The 16,215-nt window shown below is 41.1% G+C and overlaps 1 protein-coding gene across 2 annotated transcripts in view; it reads right to left on the bottom strand.

Moving 5' to 3' along the window:
• TMEM108 (transmembrane protein 108) overlaps positions 1-2,949 on the bottom strand; it is a 358,100-nt gene extending 355,151 nt beyond the window's left edge. Inside the window, exon 1 of one of the 2 annotated variants that reach the window (XM_053600553.1) lies at positions 2,878-2,949. The gene's annotated coding sequence lies outside the window, so the exon portion shown is untranslated. The remainder of the gene's footprint in view (positions 1-2,877) is intronic. The other variant, XM_053600549.1, reaches the window with a different exon arrangement.
• Positions 2,950-16,215: the final 13,266 nt, after the last annotated feature.

The following is a 16,215-nucleotide window of genomic DNA, read 5'->3' as shown; positions in this document are numbered from 1 at the left end:
TTCCTCAGACCCCACAACACACATTATCCCTACCTTACATAGATAGTTATAGCCTTCAGAACTATTTCTGAGACTCTCTCTGCACTGCCAGCAGACCCAGCCTTTCAAAACCCTCTAGACCAGAAGCTATCCTCTGGTGGTTCGCCAGCTCCAGCATGCGTCTCCTACAGGGATTCTCAGAGACAGCAGTGCCATCTACTGGTAGGGAGGGTACAACGTATTTTCTGGATGTCTGTGGGTGGCATGAGCCAAGGACCGAAAGAATGGCAGTCTAGATTTGGGTTTTTGTAATCCTTTCTTTTCCAGAGGACATTACAAGCACATCTGATGCTTAACAACCTGAGACATGCAACCTTCACAGGAGCCTGCACCATGTGGATGGCAGGTGCTCTGGAAGCCACATAAAGCCCAGGAAGGCTAGCCAATAATGAGAAGCTCTGCCTGGAATTGCCTCCTCAAGGCTCCAAAGGCTAGCAGCAAAGACCCACCAGATTAAACATTTCCTGGCACTCCTCTTTCCCCCATGGTTTCCCTATCATATGATCTTACCCAGTGCCCCCCACCTGTAGCACTGTTATCCAGTTCTACCTTACAGCATGCGTCCTAAGGAAAGAGCTCAGACCCCTCTCAATGTGAAGGCTCTTATGTTTACACAATGTGACACAGATCCTCCTCAAAGGACACTGCTGCTTAGGCATGCAGGTCGGACTCTAATCTCTCTCATGCACTCTCCATCCTCCCCTCCACTGACCCAGGGGACAGAAACGACAGAAAGGAAATGATTTCTTCCTCGTTGCTTTGAAAGCACCACCAGTGGGCATTTTCTGAATCAGAGAACAAAACCATGTCCTATAGGTCACTGAGGTATGTTACTTCCCTCAAAATGAACTAAGCCTGCCAATCTTCCTCGTGACCCTTGCATAACCTAATCGGCATTCCTCAACCTTTTCAAAACCCTTGCCTCCCCAAATATAAACACTGCACGCCCTTTGTGTAGTTTATGTAACAAAAATGACAGTTTTCTTAAAAGTGTATACCTTTTTAAACTATGCCACCTACCTCACCCTCAGAATTCCCTTCTCTCCTCCACTCAATACCAGCTTAAAAAAAAAAAAGTCACTGAACAAGTGAATTTGCTCTGTGTTCCCATCTACCAGGAGACAACTGATATTACAGTTTACTAGGGTCATCTGCATATTCCCAGTCAGCTGTGCAGCAACTTCTGTTCTTTTACTTTCACTCATCTTAAAACACCATCAAAGTTGACTTAGTGTAGTTGATAAATCTGAATTTGATCCCCCTAACAAATTTAAGTGTTTTTTCTTAAAAAGAAAAAACTTTCCTAGTGAATTGATTTCACAGGCATGGGGGGTGTTTTATATGCTTGAAAGTCTATGGTTTCCTAAAGAAACAACCGCATGGGGAAGGTAAAATAAAAGGGTTTTTAAGTGGTATCAGAATGTTTTAGAGAAGTCAGGTAGAGAGATCCTTGTCTATTTCATATCAGAATAAGTTCTGACGAATTACAGTAGAACTCTAGATCCAGCAAAGTCTTCATAATGACAACTGAAATCATTTCTTACTGATATTACCAGGTACAGTCAACGAATTAACAAGTTAGTTCATCAGTGGAAAACTGAAGGGATGTTTTATGTTTCACTATAAAATGTACAATATGCCCTTGCTACTGCACGTCTGAGGAGATGGAGGAGACGCAGGGAATACCTTGCACAGTTTTACTCTCTCTTCAGATCCTGGACACACTCTCCCCTTTTTAAAGTATGATATAAAGGCGACATCGCTCCCCCCCCGTCCCCCACATATACCTCTTCTGGCAGCCAAAGCGTCTTTAAACACACACTTTTCAAAGAAATAAGGAGGTCTGAACAGGTTTAATTTAGATCCAGCTTTCCCTAGCCCTACAGCCCATTAACATACTGAAAATAATCACCCGCTTGGGCGGTCCCTTTCAAACCTCATTTTACAGAAATTACCACCCTCTCCCACCAGAAATCTTATCTTCCTGAAGAAGAAATCTCAGTGTGATGGTCGGGTCTGCAGTTGACTGCAGGCATTTCCCTCCTCACCATTTACCAGCCGTCAGTTACACTGGAATTCCTTTTTGTAGCCTCTCATTTAGACCTGCTCCACCAGTGTGCCCAAGTGCTTTTTAAAAAATTATTTTAGTCTCTTGACGAATCTCTGGATTCCTCTGGCAGGTTCCAAGCATTCAACTGCGGTGAAACTCTGGGGCGAGAGCTGGCGTGCAGGTCCAGCGGGCAGAGAAGCCGCCTCCAGGCAGCACCGGGACTTGGTCCACGGGTGATGCCGCCCACCCGGCCCGCACCGAGCCAGAAGGGCTCTTCGCACAGCTGGCTGCGCTAGGAATTCGGCTTCGCTCGCAGCCGCCGATTAGTTCGTCTCACCATCTCAGCCAAAGTGACACTACATTTTTTCCCCCTTCATTCTCCCGTGTGACAAGTCCCACTGCATTAAAGCCACCTCCACCTCGCCCCAAGCCCAGCTCCAGCGCCCGTGACACCCCCCACACCCGCACCCTTTACCTGGGGAGGGAGCTGATGCCAGCATCCCTCCGGGAGGGAAACAAAGGCGGAGGCAAGGCTGCCAGCTGGGTAACTCCCCTCGGGCAGACCTGTAGCCGCAGTACAAGGATGGGGAGATGCATTACAGGGTACAAGAAGGGAAACCGAGGCAGCGAGGTGGATGACTGAGCCGGGACTGCATCTTCCCTGAAGCGAGGCTCCCCACGCAGGCGGACTCCAGACCTTCCCCTGCCCCTCCCAGCCGCTCTGCTCAAGCCGCTTGCCGGGACCGGGCTAGGAGGGTCAGCAAGAATCGCCCTGCGGCGCCGCTTACCTCGGGAGAAGCGCTCCGGCTCCCTCCGACGGCTACGGAGAAAGCCCCACCGCTCGCGCACGCGCTCTCGCGCCTTCGCCCCTCCGGCCCCAACGCGCGCCCCTCCGACCCAGCTCTGGCCCGCCCCGGCCTTGTCCGTCAGCGTCCACGAGAGCCAATCCGGTCGCGCAGAAGGCTCAGCGCTAGTCACGTGGCCTGACCAGCCAATCACGAAATTGCCCTCGGCAGCGCCCGCCTCGATGTCCCTGGGGGTTTGGTTGCTACCAAGCTGAGTAGGTGCGAGTGGGCACAAAGGGTTGAGCTCTGTTTTCTGGTGGTTGAGTAGCACTCAATTGATCAGTTACCAGATCAATTGATTTCTCAAATTCTAACATAAATAGAAATCAGCTGGTATCTTGTTAAACTATGGATTCTGGTCCAGAAAGTCTGAGGTAGGTATCTGAGATTCTACATTGCTGTTATAAAGCTCCCAGGTGGTAATGACGATACTTCCAGTCTGAAGACCGCGCTTGGAGTAGCACCTGTCAGGTTCCGTGTTACTTGAAAGTTTCACGACCTTTCTTGTTCTTCCTCTGATGATGGAAAGCATTATAGTGACTAACCATGGGGTGTTCTGGTGATTCTTGTAGTTTGGGCACCAGCTGAAGAAATTAGTTTAATTCCCACATTTCTCATCCTTAGACTATGGAGCAGCAACCTATGCCAACCTGGGGAAAGGAGTGTAGAAACCAGAAGTGGAGATGGAACCCTCGTCAAAGGGAAAACCACTGGGTCTGCATTCATCCTAAAGTATTGGGCATATGTGATTGTGCCGGACTTGGCCAGAGTGGTGACATAAGTATTCCCTACCTTATACAGTCTGTCATAGCACTATACAGGCAAGCTCAGAAAAAAGCATATAGAAAAAATGTATAGGGAACTAATGGTCACAGCACCTTGGACAATTCAGGTGTAAGCCAAAGAGACTGTGTAATAATCTGCCTTGGGGGATCTTGAAAATTGCCCTAAGATTCTTGCCAGTAATTACATAGTCAAGAAGTTAGGAAACCCAGCGCCTCTTCTCATCTCTCAAACTTGACCAAAAACCTCAGTGTTTTCGGACTGGCCGCCTAGAATGTTTGTTGTTCAGCATAGTCAAACTCTTATTTCTCAAAACTGTAGCAAGGTGGTTCAAAGAATCTTAAGTGCTAAATTCTCCAAAACACTCTCCCTTCATTTCTTCTGATCAAGTGATACAAGTGCTGCTTCAAGCAGTTACCTCTCACTAGTCATCAAGGTGATCAAACTGTCACTTACAGAAAGTCAGGTCTCTCTGGCTTCTCAGCCCCAGAAGTGAAGCTCACTTATTTATCACATTGCTCCTATCAGAGATGGCATTACACAAAACTCAGAGTTCTGTGGAACATATTAAATCTATCACAACAATTCTGGCTATGGCAGGAGTTAAGAAACATTTTAGCAAGAAAAACAGGCACAAAAACATCAAAGTAAGTTTCTTTTGCTATCACGAAACCAATGGTTCTCAAGCTTAGCTGTATGGTAAGTATTTAAGGAAATAGATTATGGGGCCCTGTGCCTGGACATCTGATTGGAATGAGGAATGGAGTCTGGACAGATAATAGGTTTAAAAAGTTCCACCAGTAATTTGATATCCATCCATGCTTGAGTATTCCTATATAAGCTGCTGGATCAATGGACTCATTCTTTAACAAGGAAAACTTAGCTCTGCATCACAAATCACTAATGACATAAAAACTCTGTAAGCAGAGGAAAGTTTCCACATAATTTTTGAGAATCGATTTTTAAAAGCCCAAAAATAATTAATGGGTAATAAATATTTCAAAGACTATTCAGTGGAACAAATGGAAAAGCTAGGTCCACAACTAGGTTTAATTCGAGCTAATTTATTCCAGTAATATTTCACCAAGAACCCACTGTCTTTTGTTAACCATGCCAAACTGCTCAACTCTCTTGTGATAGCTTCACTTGTTTTGTCCCCTTCTTAACAAAAACAAATTTCCAGTTGAGCGTTATTAGGAGTTATTCTCTAAGCCTTTCCCCAACATGTGGAACAAAATCACCTGAGGTACTTGTCAAAATGCTGATTCCCAGGGCCCAACTCGGAACCTCCGCTCTCTCTTATGCCACAATTCCTAAGCCAGTACTGGTTAAATTTAAGTCCAAGTCATACTTCTGATACAGGACACCTATGTACAAGCAAACCCTCAAGTAAAATAGCTATGCTATCAGTGTAGCTTTCTATGCTAGCTAAATAAAGAGTTGAGTCTATTTTAAAGGATTACAGGAAATTCTCAATTCTTTTTACTGGTATTTTTACCAAATTCTGTTATTTTGTAAAGCAAAGTGATTTATGCGTGGATCCTGGAAAAACAATTGTTTCACAAAGTTTTCCTATGAAGTAATATTTGCTACAGTGGGATATGACCTACTTAATTTTAAACTAAATTAGTGAGATCCCTTTAGAACAGCAGTTCTCAACCTGTGGGTCACGACCCCTTGTAACAATGAAAATATATCCTGCGTATGAGACATTATGATTCATAACAGTAGCAAAATTACAGTTATGAAGTAGCAATGAAAATAATTTTATGGGGCGGCGCCTGTGGCTCAAGGGGTAGGGCACCGGTCCCATATGCTGGAGGTGGCGGGTTCAAACCCAGCCCCAGCCAAAAAAAAAAAAAAAGAAAATAATTTTATGGCTGGGGTCACAACAACCTGAGGAGCTGTATTAAAGGGTTGCAGCTTTAATTTGGAAGGTTGAGAACCACTGGCTTAGAACATTACACCAGCAGGCATCTTGCTCAAAAGTGACTTTATTTGTGATACTAGAAATATGGAAGCCCAATGTGTGAGCCTGAAAACTAGCTTTTCTCCTTCCCTGACACTTTTAAAAATGTATTTCACAGCATTTTCAAGGGGGGAGAAATTTTTCTCACCTTGTAAACTTGTAGCTTTAGCTATCGGGTAAAGTTAGGACAGTTTTTACTGATACTTAACTAGTACAAATAATGCAAATTTTTTAACTAGAGAAAATAATTTATTTTTCTCTGGCGGCGCCTGTGGCTCAGTGAGTAGGGCGCCGGCCCCATATGCCGAGGGTGGCGGGTTCAAACCCAGCCCCGGCCAAACTGCAACAACAAAAAATAGCCGGGCGTTGTGGCGGACGCCTGTAGTCCCAGCTGCTCAGGCAAAAGAATCGCGTAAGCCCAAGAGTTAGAGGTTGCTGGCACTCTACCTGAGGGCAGTACAGTGAGACTCTGTCTCTACAAAAAAAAATAATAATAATAATTTATTTTTCTCTTTGTGGCTGTCATCATTACAGAGAGAAGCAACAAGAAGTAAAGAGATTCTTGCTTGAGGATATGAATTTGAGAAAAGATCATCCAGGCTGTCATTCATTTTCTGGCTTTCAGTTTATTCGCATCATGTACATAATCTGGCTATCTTATCTCAGGAGATGGATATATTAGTATCTGACATGAATTAGTTCAAGGAAGGTTTCCTAATTCCCCACTCCAGAAATTACTCAGTGAGAGATTTAGGTATATTTGTAAAGAAAGAGATAAGATATAAACCACCCACCAATCTACCAAGTCCTGGAAATCCACCCATTGCTCTCTTATAATCAGAACCCCCATAGACTGCTTTATAATTGGTAATTACCTTTTTATTTCTCTAATAATAAATAGCTTCTCTAACCTTAATTGATTTCATTTGTGAAGACTCATAGATTTACCCAAGATTCTAGTCTCCATCTGTCATATTAAATCCAGCCAGGAAAACATTTTATATCTCTGTATCTGTGTCTTAATAACTGATAACTTTTTCCATTCAGTGTGACTGTGTACAGATTTAACCTAGCACAAAAAAAGCATTTTGTAGAAATGTTGGTTTTCTTTATGTTCTCTTATATTTTTATGAAATACATGTATTACAGATTTTAAATGTGTATACGTAGATAATATATGCCCCTCTATACTCCTTCAACTTAATAAAAATATAAAACGCTATAAATACAGCTTAAGCCCCCATGTACCTCTCTCAACAAGTTGATGTTTTAGATGGAGATTTCACACTTATCAAGGTTAGCCACAAAGGAGAAAGAATGGTTTACAGGAGGAAATACCATGTTACATGCATGTTATAGACAACACAAGTGTAAATGGGAAAAATTCTTGTTGAATAAAATGTTTGGACATTCTAAACTGATATAGAAAAATGTGAGAGCCAGAAATCCCCTATGGTCCAACACCTATATTTTACAATTACAAATCTGGACATAGATAGCAAGTGACCCTTAGAAAACAACACATATTTTGGAGCAGAGATGGGGTGAGGAATTTGGTTTCAAACACAGTATTTGAGCCCTGCCTCTTTTCTCATTTTAAGAGAAGCTATCACAATTCTAAAGAAAAAGTTTTCTGTTACAACAGAGGCACATAACATTATAAGAAAGCACATAAAAGAAAGCACCAATTCCGACTAATGAAATAAGGGAAGGCTTTCTGCAAGAAGTGATGCCTGAGCTGAATTCCAAAGAACTTGTAAAGAGTTAACCAGCTGTTACAGACGATTCATGTCCCTTCCATAGTTATATGTTTGGCTATGGCAGGAATAAAGCCATTCCCCAGGTGTGGATGGTATGAAGAGGTAGGGCTTTTGAAAGGTAATTAAGGATTAGATGAGGTCATAAGGATAGAGCCCTCATGAATGGACTTATTAAAGTCATTGTTAGTGTCCTTATTAAAGTTACCAGAGACTTGCTTCTGCTCTCTGCCATGTAAGGATACATAAGAAGTCAGCAGTCTACAGCCCAGAAGAGGGCCCTCCCAAGAACCTGATCATGCTAGCACCTTGATCTCCAGCCTCCAGACTTACAAGAAAAAAAATTCTGTTGTTTATAAGCTGTCCAGTCTATAGTATTTTGTTATAGTAGTCCAAATGGACATAGACATCAGAAAGTTCATAAGGAAGGGTGTTCCAGGCTTAGGAAACAGCCCATACAAAAGCATAGAGCATAGAACATAGGGAAGAGAAAATAGTTTAATTTGACCGAGTGTGAGAGGGGAAAGGAGAAAAATGATGATCGAAAGATGGGGGAAAGACTAGAAATGAAAGACAGCAAATACATGATATACCATTTCTCCCTCCTCTTGTGCATATGGGAGACAATCAATCATGGATTCAACTCCATTATAGTGGTTATTAGTAGAATCTAGGATTATATGGTCTGGGTTAAAATCCCAGCTCTACTACTTACTGGCTATGTAAATCAGACAATTTAGTCCTTAGAAAATATTAGGTAAATTATTTCCCCAGTTTTTAATCTTGAAAATGGAAACAAGGGCAATACAAGTATAATAATTCCTATTTACTCTCAGGAAATACATTCCACATCACTGAAACCATGGATAGTACCAAATCTGATACATACCATGGTTTTTCTTATACATACCTATGATAAAGTTAAATTTATAAATTGGGTACAGTAAGAGATTAACAACATTAGAAAATAATAAAACAATTACAACAATATGCAGTAATAAAATATTATGTGAGTGTGGGCTCTCCTCTCTTTCCTTTTCAATGTCTTATTATACTGTACTATGAGTAGCTGAAACTACAGAAACCACAGATGAGAGGGGACTGATGTACTTGTTCCTTGGAGTTCTTAATGAGCTAATTAAATAATAGAAAATGCTAAAGTAGTGTTTGGCATCTAGACAGTGCTAAATAGATTTTAGCTGTTATTAATATTGTTCTCCTAAGCCTGGATGTGGCTTCGACTCCTGAATACTGTTACTGCCATTCCACTTCAGCCAATCAGAATGCGCAGCCAGGGGGAAACTCCCTGACATCCCCAGGGCAGCTCTTATTTAAAGTTCATCCTAATGTCACTCACTTATACCAATTCTTTTCTGCTCTTCAGCAAGTTTTCTATGATAAAATATTTCTCTCAGTCCAAAACCAAGTCATAAAAACTGGCCTCTAACACCCCTAAACATTTTCTTGGAAACTGAAAGAGATTATTTTTCACTGATTTTTTCTTTCATAATTTTTAAATAAAACACATCATATTCTAAGGAGTTTGGACTTTTGTCCCTTAAACACATTACCTATGACTCACACTCAAGCTTATATGCTGGGTTTTTTTGTTTGTTTGTTTGGTTTTTTTTTGTTGTTGGGGATTCATTGAGGGTACAATATAAGCCAGGTTACACTGATTGCAATTGTTAGGTAAAGTCCCTCTTGCAATCATGTTTGCCCCCATAAAGTGTGACACACACCAAGGCCCCACCCCTGTCCCTCTTTCTGCTTCCTGCCCCCATAACCTTAATTGTCATTAATTGTCCTCATATCAGAATTGAGTACATAGGATTCATGCTTCTCCATTCTTGTGATGCTTTACTAAGAATAATGTCTTCCACTTCCATCCAGGTTAATACGAAGGATGTAAAGTCTCCATTTTTTTTAATAGCTGAATAGTATTCATGGTATACATATACCACAGCTTGTTAATCCATTCCTGGGTTGGTGGGCATTTAGGCTGTTTCCACATTTTGGCGATTGTAAATTGAGCTGCAATAAACAGTCTAGTACAAGTGTCCTTATGATAAAAGGATTTTTTCCTTCTGGGTAGATGCCCAGTAATGGGATTGCAGGATCAAATGGGAGGTCTAGCTTGGGTGCTTTGAGGTTTCTCCATACTTCCTTCCAGAAAGGTTGTACTAGTTTGCAGTCCCACCAGCAGTGTAAAAGTGTTCCCTTCTCTCCACATCCACGCCAGCATCTGCAGTTTTGAGATTTTGTGATGTGGGCCATTCTCACTGGGGTTAGATGATATCTCAGGGTTGTTTTGATTTGCATTTCTCTAATATATAGAGATGATGAACATTTTTTCATATGTTTGTTAGCCATTCGTCTGTCATCTTTAGAGAAAGTTCTATTCATGTCTCTTGCCCATTGATATATGGGATTGTTGGCTTTTTTCATGTGGATTAATTTGAGTTCTCTATAGATCCTAGTTATCAAGCTTTTGTCTGATTGAAAATATGCAAATATCTTTTCCCATTGTGAAGGTTGTCTCTTTGCTTTGGTTATTGTCTCCTTAGCTGTACAGAAGCTTTTCAGTTTAATGAAGTCCATTTGTTTATTTTTGTTGTTGTTGCAATTGCCATGGCAGTTTTCTTCATGAAGTCTTTCCCCAGGCCAATATCTTCCAGTGTTTTTCCTATGCTTTCTTGGAGGATTTTTATTGTTTCATGCCTTAAATTTAAGTCCTTTATCCATCTTAAATCAATTTTTGTGAGTGGGGAAAGGTGTGGGTCCAGTTTCAGTCTTTTACATGTAGACATCCAGTTCTCCCAACACCATTTATTGAATAGGGAGTCTTTCCCCCAAGGTATGTTCTTGTTTGGTTTATCGAAGATTAGGTGGTTGTAAGATGTTAGTTTCATTTCTTGGTTTTCAATTCGATTCCAAGTGTCTATGTCTCTGTTTTTGTGCCAGTACCATGCTGTCTTGACCACTATGGCTTTGTAGTACAGACTAAAATCTGGTATGCTGATGCCCCCAGCTTTATTTTTGTTACTAAGAACTGTCTTAGCTATACAGGTTTTTTTTCTGGTTCCATACAAAACGCAGAATCATTTTTTTCCAAATCTTGAAAGTACGATGTTGGTATTTTGATAGGAATGGCATTGAATAGGTAGATTGCTTTGGGAAGTATAGACATTTTAACAATGTTGATTCTTCCCATCCATGAGCATGGTATGTTCTTCCATTTGTTAGTATCCTCTGCTATTTCCTTTCTGAGGATTTCATAGTTTTCTTTATAGAGGTCCTTCACCTCCTTCGTTAGGTATATTCCTAGGTATTTCATTTTCTTTGAAACTATGGTGAAGGGAGTTGTGTCCTTAATTAGCTTCTCATCTTGACTGTTATTGGTGTATACAAAGGCTACTGACTTGTGGACATTGATTTTATATCCTGAAACATTACTGTATTTTTTGATGACTTCTAGGAGTCTTGTGGTTGAGTCTTTGGGGTTCTCTAAGTATAAGATCATGTCGTCAGCAAAGAGGGAGAGTTTGACCTCCTCTGCTCCCATTTGGATTCCCTTTATTTCCTTCTATTGCCTAATTGTATTGGCTAGAACTTCCAGCACTATGTTGAATAGTAAAGGTGACAGAGGACAACCTTGTCTGGTTCCAATTCTAAAAGGAAAAGCTTTCAGTTTTACTCCATTCAGTAAAATATTGGCTGTGGGTTTGTCATAGATAGCTTTAATCAGTTTTAGAAATGTGCCACCTATGCCTATACTCTTCAGTGTTCTAATTAGAAAAGGATGCTGGATTTTATCAAATGCTTTTTCTGCATCTATTGAGAGGATCATGTGATCTTTATTTTTGCCTCTGCTAATATGCTGGATAACGTTTATAGACTTGCGTATGTTAAACCAGCCTTGCATCCCTGGGATGAAGCCTACTTGATCATGATGAATGACTTTTTTGATGATAAGCTGTAATCTATTGGCTAGGATTTTGTTGAGAATTTTTGCATCTATATTCATGAGTGAGATTGGTCTGAAATTCTTTTGTTTGGGTCTTTTCCTGGTTTTGGTATCAGGTTGATGTTTGCTTCATAGAATGTGTTGGGGAAGATTCCTTCTTCCTCAATTTTTTGGAATAATTTCTGCAGTACAGGAATAAGCTCTTCCTTGAAGGTTTGATAGAATTCTGGAGTGAAGCCATCTGGACCAGGGCATTTTTTGGTTGGAAGATTTTTTATTGTTTCTTCGATCTCAGTGCTTGAAATTGGTCTGTTCAGGAGCTCTATTTCTTCCTGGCTGAGTCTAGGGAGAGGGTGTGATTCCAAATATTTATCCATTTCCTTCACACTGTCAAATTTCTGGGCATAGAGTTTCTGGTAGTATTCAGAGATGATCTCTTGTATCTCTGTGGGATCAGTTGTTATTTCCCCTTTATCATTTCTGATTGAGGTTACTAGAGATTTTACTTTTCTATTCCTCATTAGTCTGGCCAATGGTTTATCTATTTTATTTATTTTTTCAAAAAACCAACTCCTTGTTTCATTAATTTTCTGAATGATTCTTTTGTTTTCAGTTTCATTGATCTCTGATTTGATTTTGGATATTTCTTTTCTTCTATTGAGTTTAGGCTTAGATTGTTCTTCTTTTTCCAATTCCATAAGATCTCTTGTGAGATTGTTGATGTGTTCTCTTTCTGTTTTTCGAATGTAGGTATCTAAAGCGATGAATTTCCCTCTCAAAACTGCTTTTGCAGTATCCCACAGGTTTTGGTAGTCTGTGTCTTAATTGTTGTTATGCTCAAGGAAGTTAATGATTTCCTGTTTTATTTCTTCCTGCACCCATCTGTTATTCAACAGAAGATTGTTTAATTTCCATGCCTGTGGGTGGGGTCAAGCATTTTTGTTAGAGTTGAGTTCCACCTTTAGTGCCTTATGGTCTGAGAAGATACAAGGTAAAATTTCAATTCTTTTGATTCTGTTGATATTCTGTTGATATACCCAGGAAATGATCAACTTTGGAGAATGTTCCATGGGGTGATGAGAAGAATGTATATTCTTTATCTTTGGGATGGAGTGTTCTATATGCGTCTATGAAGCACAGTTGTTCTAGGGTCTCATTTAAATCTCTTATATCTTTGTTTAATTTCTGTTTAGAGGATCTGTCCAGCTCTGTAAGAGGAGTGTTAAAGTCCCCTGTTATTATGGTATTATCAGATATCATATTGCTCAGACTGAGTAAGGTCTGTTTCAAGAATCTGGGAGCATTTAAATTGGGTGCATAGATATTTAGAATTGAAATGTCTTCTTGTTGTAGTTTTCCCTTGACCAATATAAAGTGACCATCTTTGTCTTTTTTTGACTTTAGTTGCTTTAAATCCACATGTATCTGAAAATAAGATTGCAACTCCTCTTTTCTTCTGAATTCCATTTGCCTGAAAATTTGTCTTCCAACCCTTGACTCAGAGCTTTAATTTGTCTTTTGAAGCCAGGTGTGTTTCTTGCAGATAGCGAATGGATGGCTTGTGTTTTTTAATCCAGTCAGCCAATCTATGTCTCTTCAGTGGGGAATTCAAGCCATTAACATTTATTGAGATAATTGATAAGTGTGGTAGTATTCTATTCATCTTATTTTGTGAGAGTCCATTGCTTAGTTTTATCTTTTGCATCAGTGTGGAGGTTAGGTTCCGTCCTTTAATTTCTGAGTTCTTACTTTGCTGCTGATCCATTGTGATGGTCAGTGTGCAGAACAGATTGAAGTATTTCCTGTAGAGCTGGTCTTGTTGTGGTGAATTTCCTCAATGTTTGTATATCCGTAAATGATTTGATTTCTCTGTCAATTTTTAAGCTTAGCTTAGCGTACAGAATTCTGGGCTGGAAATTGTTCTGTTTAAGTAGATTAAAGGTAGATGACCATCGTCTTCTTGCTTGGAAAGTTTCATTAGAGAAGTCTGCGGTCACTCTGATGGATTTGCCCCTGTAGATCAACTGGCGCTTACTCCTGGCAGCTTGCAGAATCTTTTCTTTTGTCTTGACTTTGGACAGGTTCATCACAATGTGTCTTGGAGAAGCTCGGTTAGAGTTGAGGCGGCCTGGGGTCCGATATCCCTCTGAAAGCAGTGTGTCAGAATCTTTGGTGATGTTTGGGAAATTTTCTTTTATAATATTCTCTAGTATGGCTTCCAGTCCTCTGGTGCATTCTTCTTCCCCTTCTGGGATTCCTATAAATCATATGTTGGAACGCTTCATAAAGTCCCATAATTCTGACAGTGAACGTTCTGCTTTCTCTCTCTTCTTTTCTGCCTCTTTTACTATCTGAGTTATCTCAAGAACTTTGTCTTCTACCTCTGAAATTCTTTCTTCTGCATGGTCTAACCTGTTGCTGATACTTTCCATTGCATCTTTAAGTTCCCTAATTGACTGTTTCAGTTCCTTCAGCTCTGCTATATCCTTTTTATATTCTTCATATCATTCATCTCTTATTTGATTCTGGTTTTGGATTTCCTTTCGGTTATTTTCCACTTTATTAGCAGTTTCCTTCACTTCTTTCATTGTTTTCAACATGTGTATTCTAAATTCCCTTTCTGTCATTCCTAACATTTCTTTATAGGTGGAATCCTCTGCAGTAGCTACCTCATGGTCCCTTGGCAGGGTTGTTCTGGACTGGTTCTTCATGTTGCCTGGAGTTTTCTGCTGATTCTTCCTCATGAGTGATTTCTTTTATCTGTTTCCTTGCCCTAATTTTCCTTTCACTTCCTCTTGCTCTTTAAGTTCTTGTGCCTGTGGACTAAGGGTTACAGGACCAGAAGGGTGAGAAGGTTGAAGAGCAAAAAAGGGATGAAAGAACGGAGGACCGTGTGATAAGAAAAAAAAGAAAAATAGAGAAAGGAGAGGGGGTGGGTAAAGGGAATATTGACAAAAAGAAGAGGCACAGAAAGAGAGAGACAGCAATATAGGTGTACAGTAGGGCACTTTGACACAACCTTAAAAACACCCCACCTTCTGGGGGTGCCCAGTTGGGTGGTTCCCTTGAGGTCAGCAGCTCTTTGCTAACCTGATCAGGCACAGTACCCCACCTCTACCAAGTAGAGAGTAAAGACAAAAATGCTATAAATCAAACCAAAACAAGCAAACAGAAAACTTTACGGGATAAAATTGGGTGAAAAACCAAATAATAGCAGTAGAAACACTAGCAAAAATGAAGTTCTAGTTATTGAAAAAGGCAGCAATGGGAAATTATAATTAAACTAGAAAATTTGAGAAAGAAAAAGGATCTGTATGGAAAAGGTTGAAATTAAAAAACAAAACAACATCAACAACATCAAAATAAACAAACAAGAAAAACAACCAAACCAAAACAAACAAAAAAAAAAAACACAACCAAAAACAAAGCAGTATGTATATGTTATTGAATATTGTCTGGGCAACACGTGTTCTTCTGGGGTATGAGATGTTAATCACAGTTCTGATACGACTCGAGGCTGCTGATTTCTCAAACCCCAGCAGGTAGACACCCTAAATCTCTCTTCAGCCCACTTAAAAAGCACTTTGAACTTGTAAACTTGCTGAGCAGAAGCTTTCCCAGGAAAGTGCTTGCCGCTGGAATCACTGCTGAAGTGGCTATCCACTTACCCAGTGTGCCAAAACCGGTCTCACTCTGCCCCTGAGGGTTAGGGCTGCAAGGCGGCTCAGACCCCGCCCTTAGGCTACTTGGTCGCTGGGTTACCAGCTCCCACCCGATTCTAGCTCTGCAACCCTGAGGGCGGAGCTTGCCGGGGCAGATCGCTCACAATGGCTCCCTGTGACCCACAGCCAAACACTATTAGCTCCGTCTGGCTCAGACTGGGGCCCCAGACAATGGCCAAAGTTCTCCACACTCCCGCTCAGGCTCTCCCCAAGGCAGTTCAACTGAGTGCCAAGTCCAAAGACACCAAAACAGTTCACAGGTAAGACCCCTCTGGTTTGCAGTCTCACTGCTACTGAACTTAACAGTTGCAGGCGGGTTTAGACGGATTGAACACACGCGACCACTTATCGTTTTTCCACTGTTTTAGTCCTCCTCTTGGGTTCAGAAGTCTCTCGCTGACTCCCTGTATCTTCACAGGGGTGATGATAGGCAGATCCCACCAGCCAGAGATGCCTGGAGTCCTATCTCCCCAGACTCACGGTGCCCAGATGCAAAGAAGCTGTTACTCAGCCTCCATCTTGCTCCGCCTCCACTTATATGCTGTTTTTATGACTGTATCTCATGTATTTCTGAACCATATTCCTACCAGCTTGCCATTCCTATGAAGAAAAGCTTAGCATTCCCTAAAAAGATGTAATATTGGAGCCTGTGGATTCTGCCAAATAATTCTCCAAGATTCTCATCACCAAGTCCTAGGCCTGGGATGAATTTTGTGTATGCATGCATGCTCACATCTGTGGGATTCTCTGTGGTGAGTATAAACAAGACTAAATTCAGAGGATACAGGGCCAAACAGGCCTGGCTCACTACCTCTGCCTGTCCTTCAAGTACTCTGCTGCAGGCTGCAAAGCTCTGCTAGCTCTGGGGTGGCATCACTGGAGTCCCACCAAGATCTTCTTGCTTCCCTTTTACCAGTTCTATATGCCATTTTTTTAGCCTCTGCTTCCTTGGCTGTGATGTTCCCAGAATTACTGCTGACACTGGCACCAAAATAGAGAACCAAAAATGCCTAAAAAAGTACACCACCCTGGTGGGCAGCCCATAGGCAATGATTAACAGGCGTACGTACAGATAAAAAGCTC

Source organism: Nycticebus coucang, chromosome 8 (assembly GCF_027406575.1).
Source record: "Nycticebus coucang isolate mNycCou1 chromosome 8, mNycCou1.pri, whole genome shotgun sequence".
NCBI classification, from domain to species: domain Eukaryota; kingdom Metazoa; phylum Chordata; class Mammalia; order Primates; family Lorisidae; genus Nycticebus; species Nycticebus coucang.
Note: the sequence above shows the minus strand (reverse complement) of the source record. Positions and strands in the feature narration are given on the sequence as shown.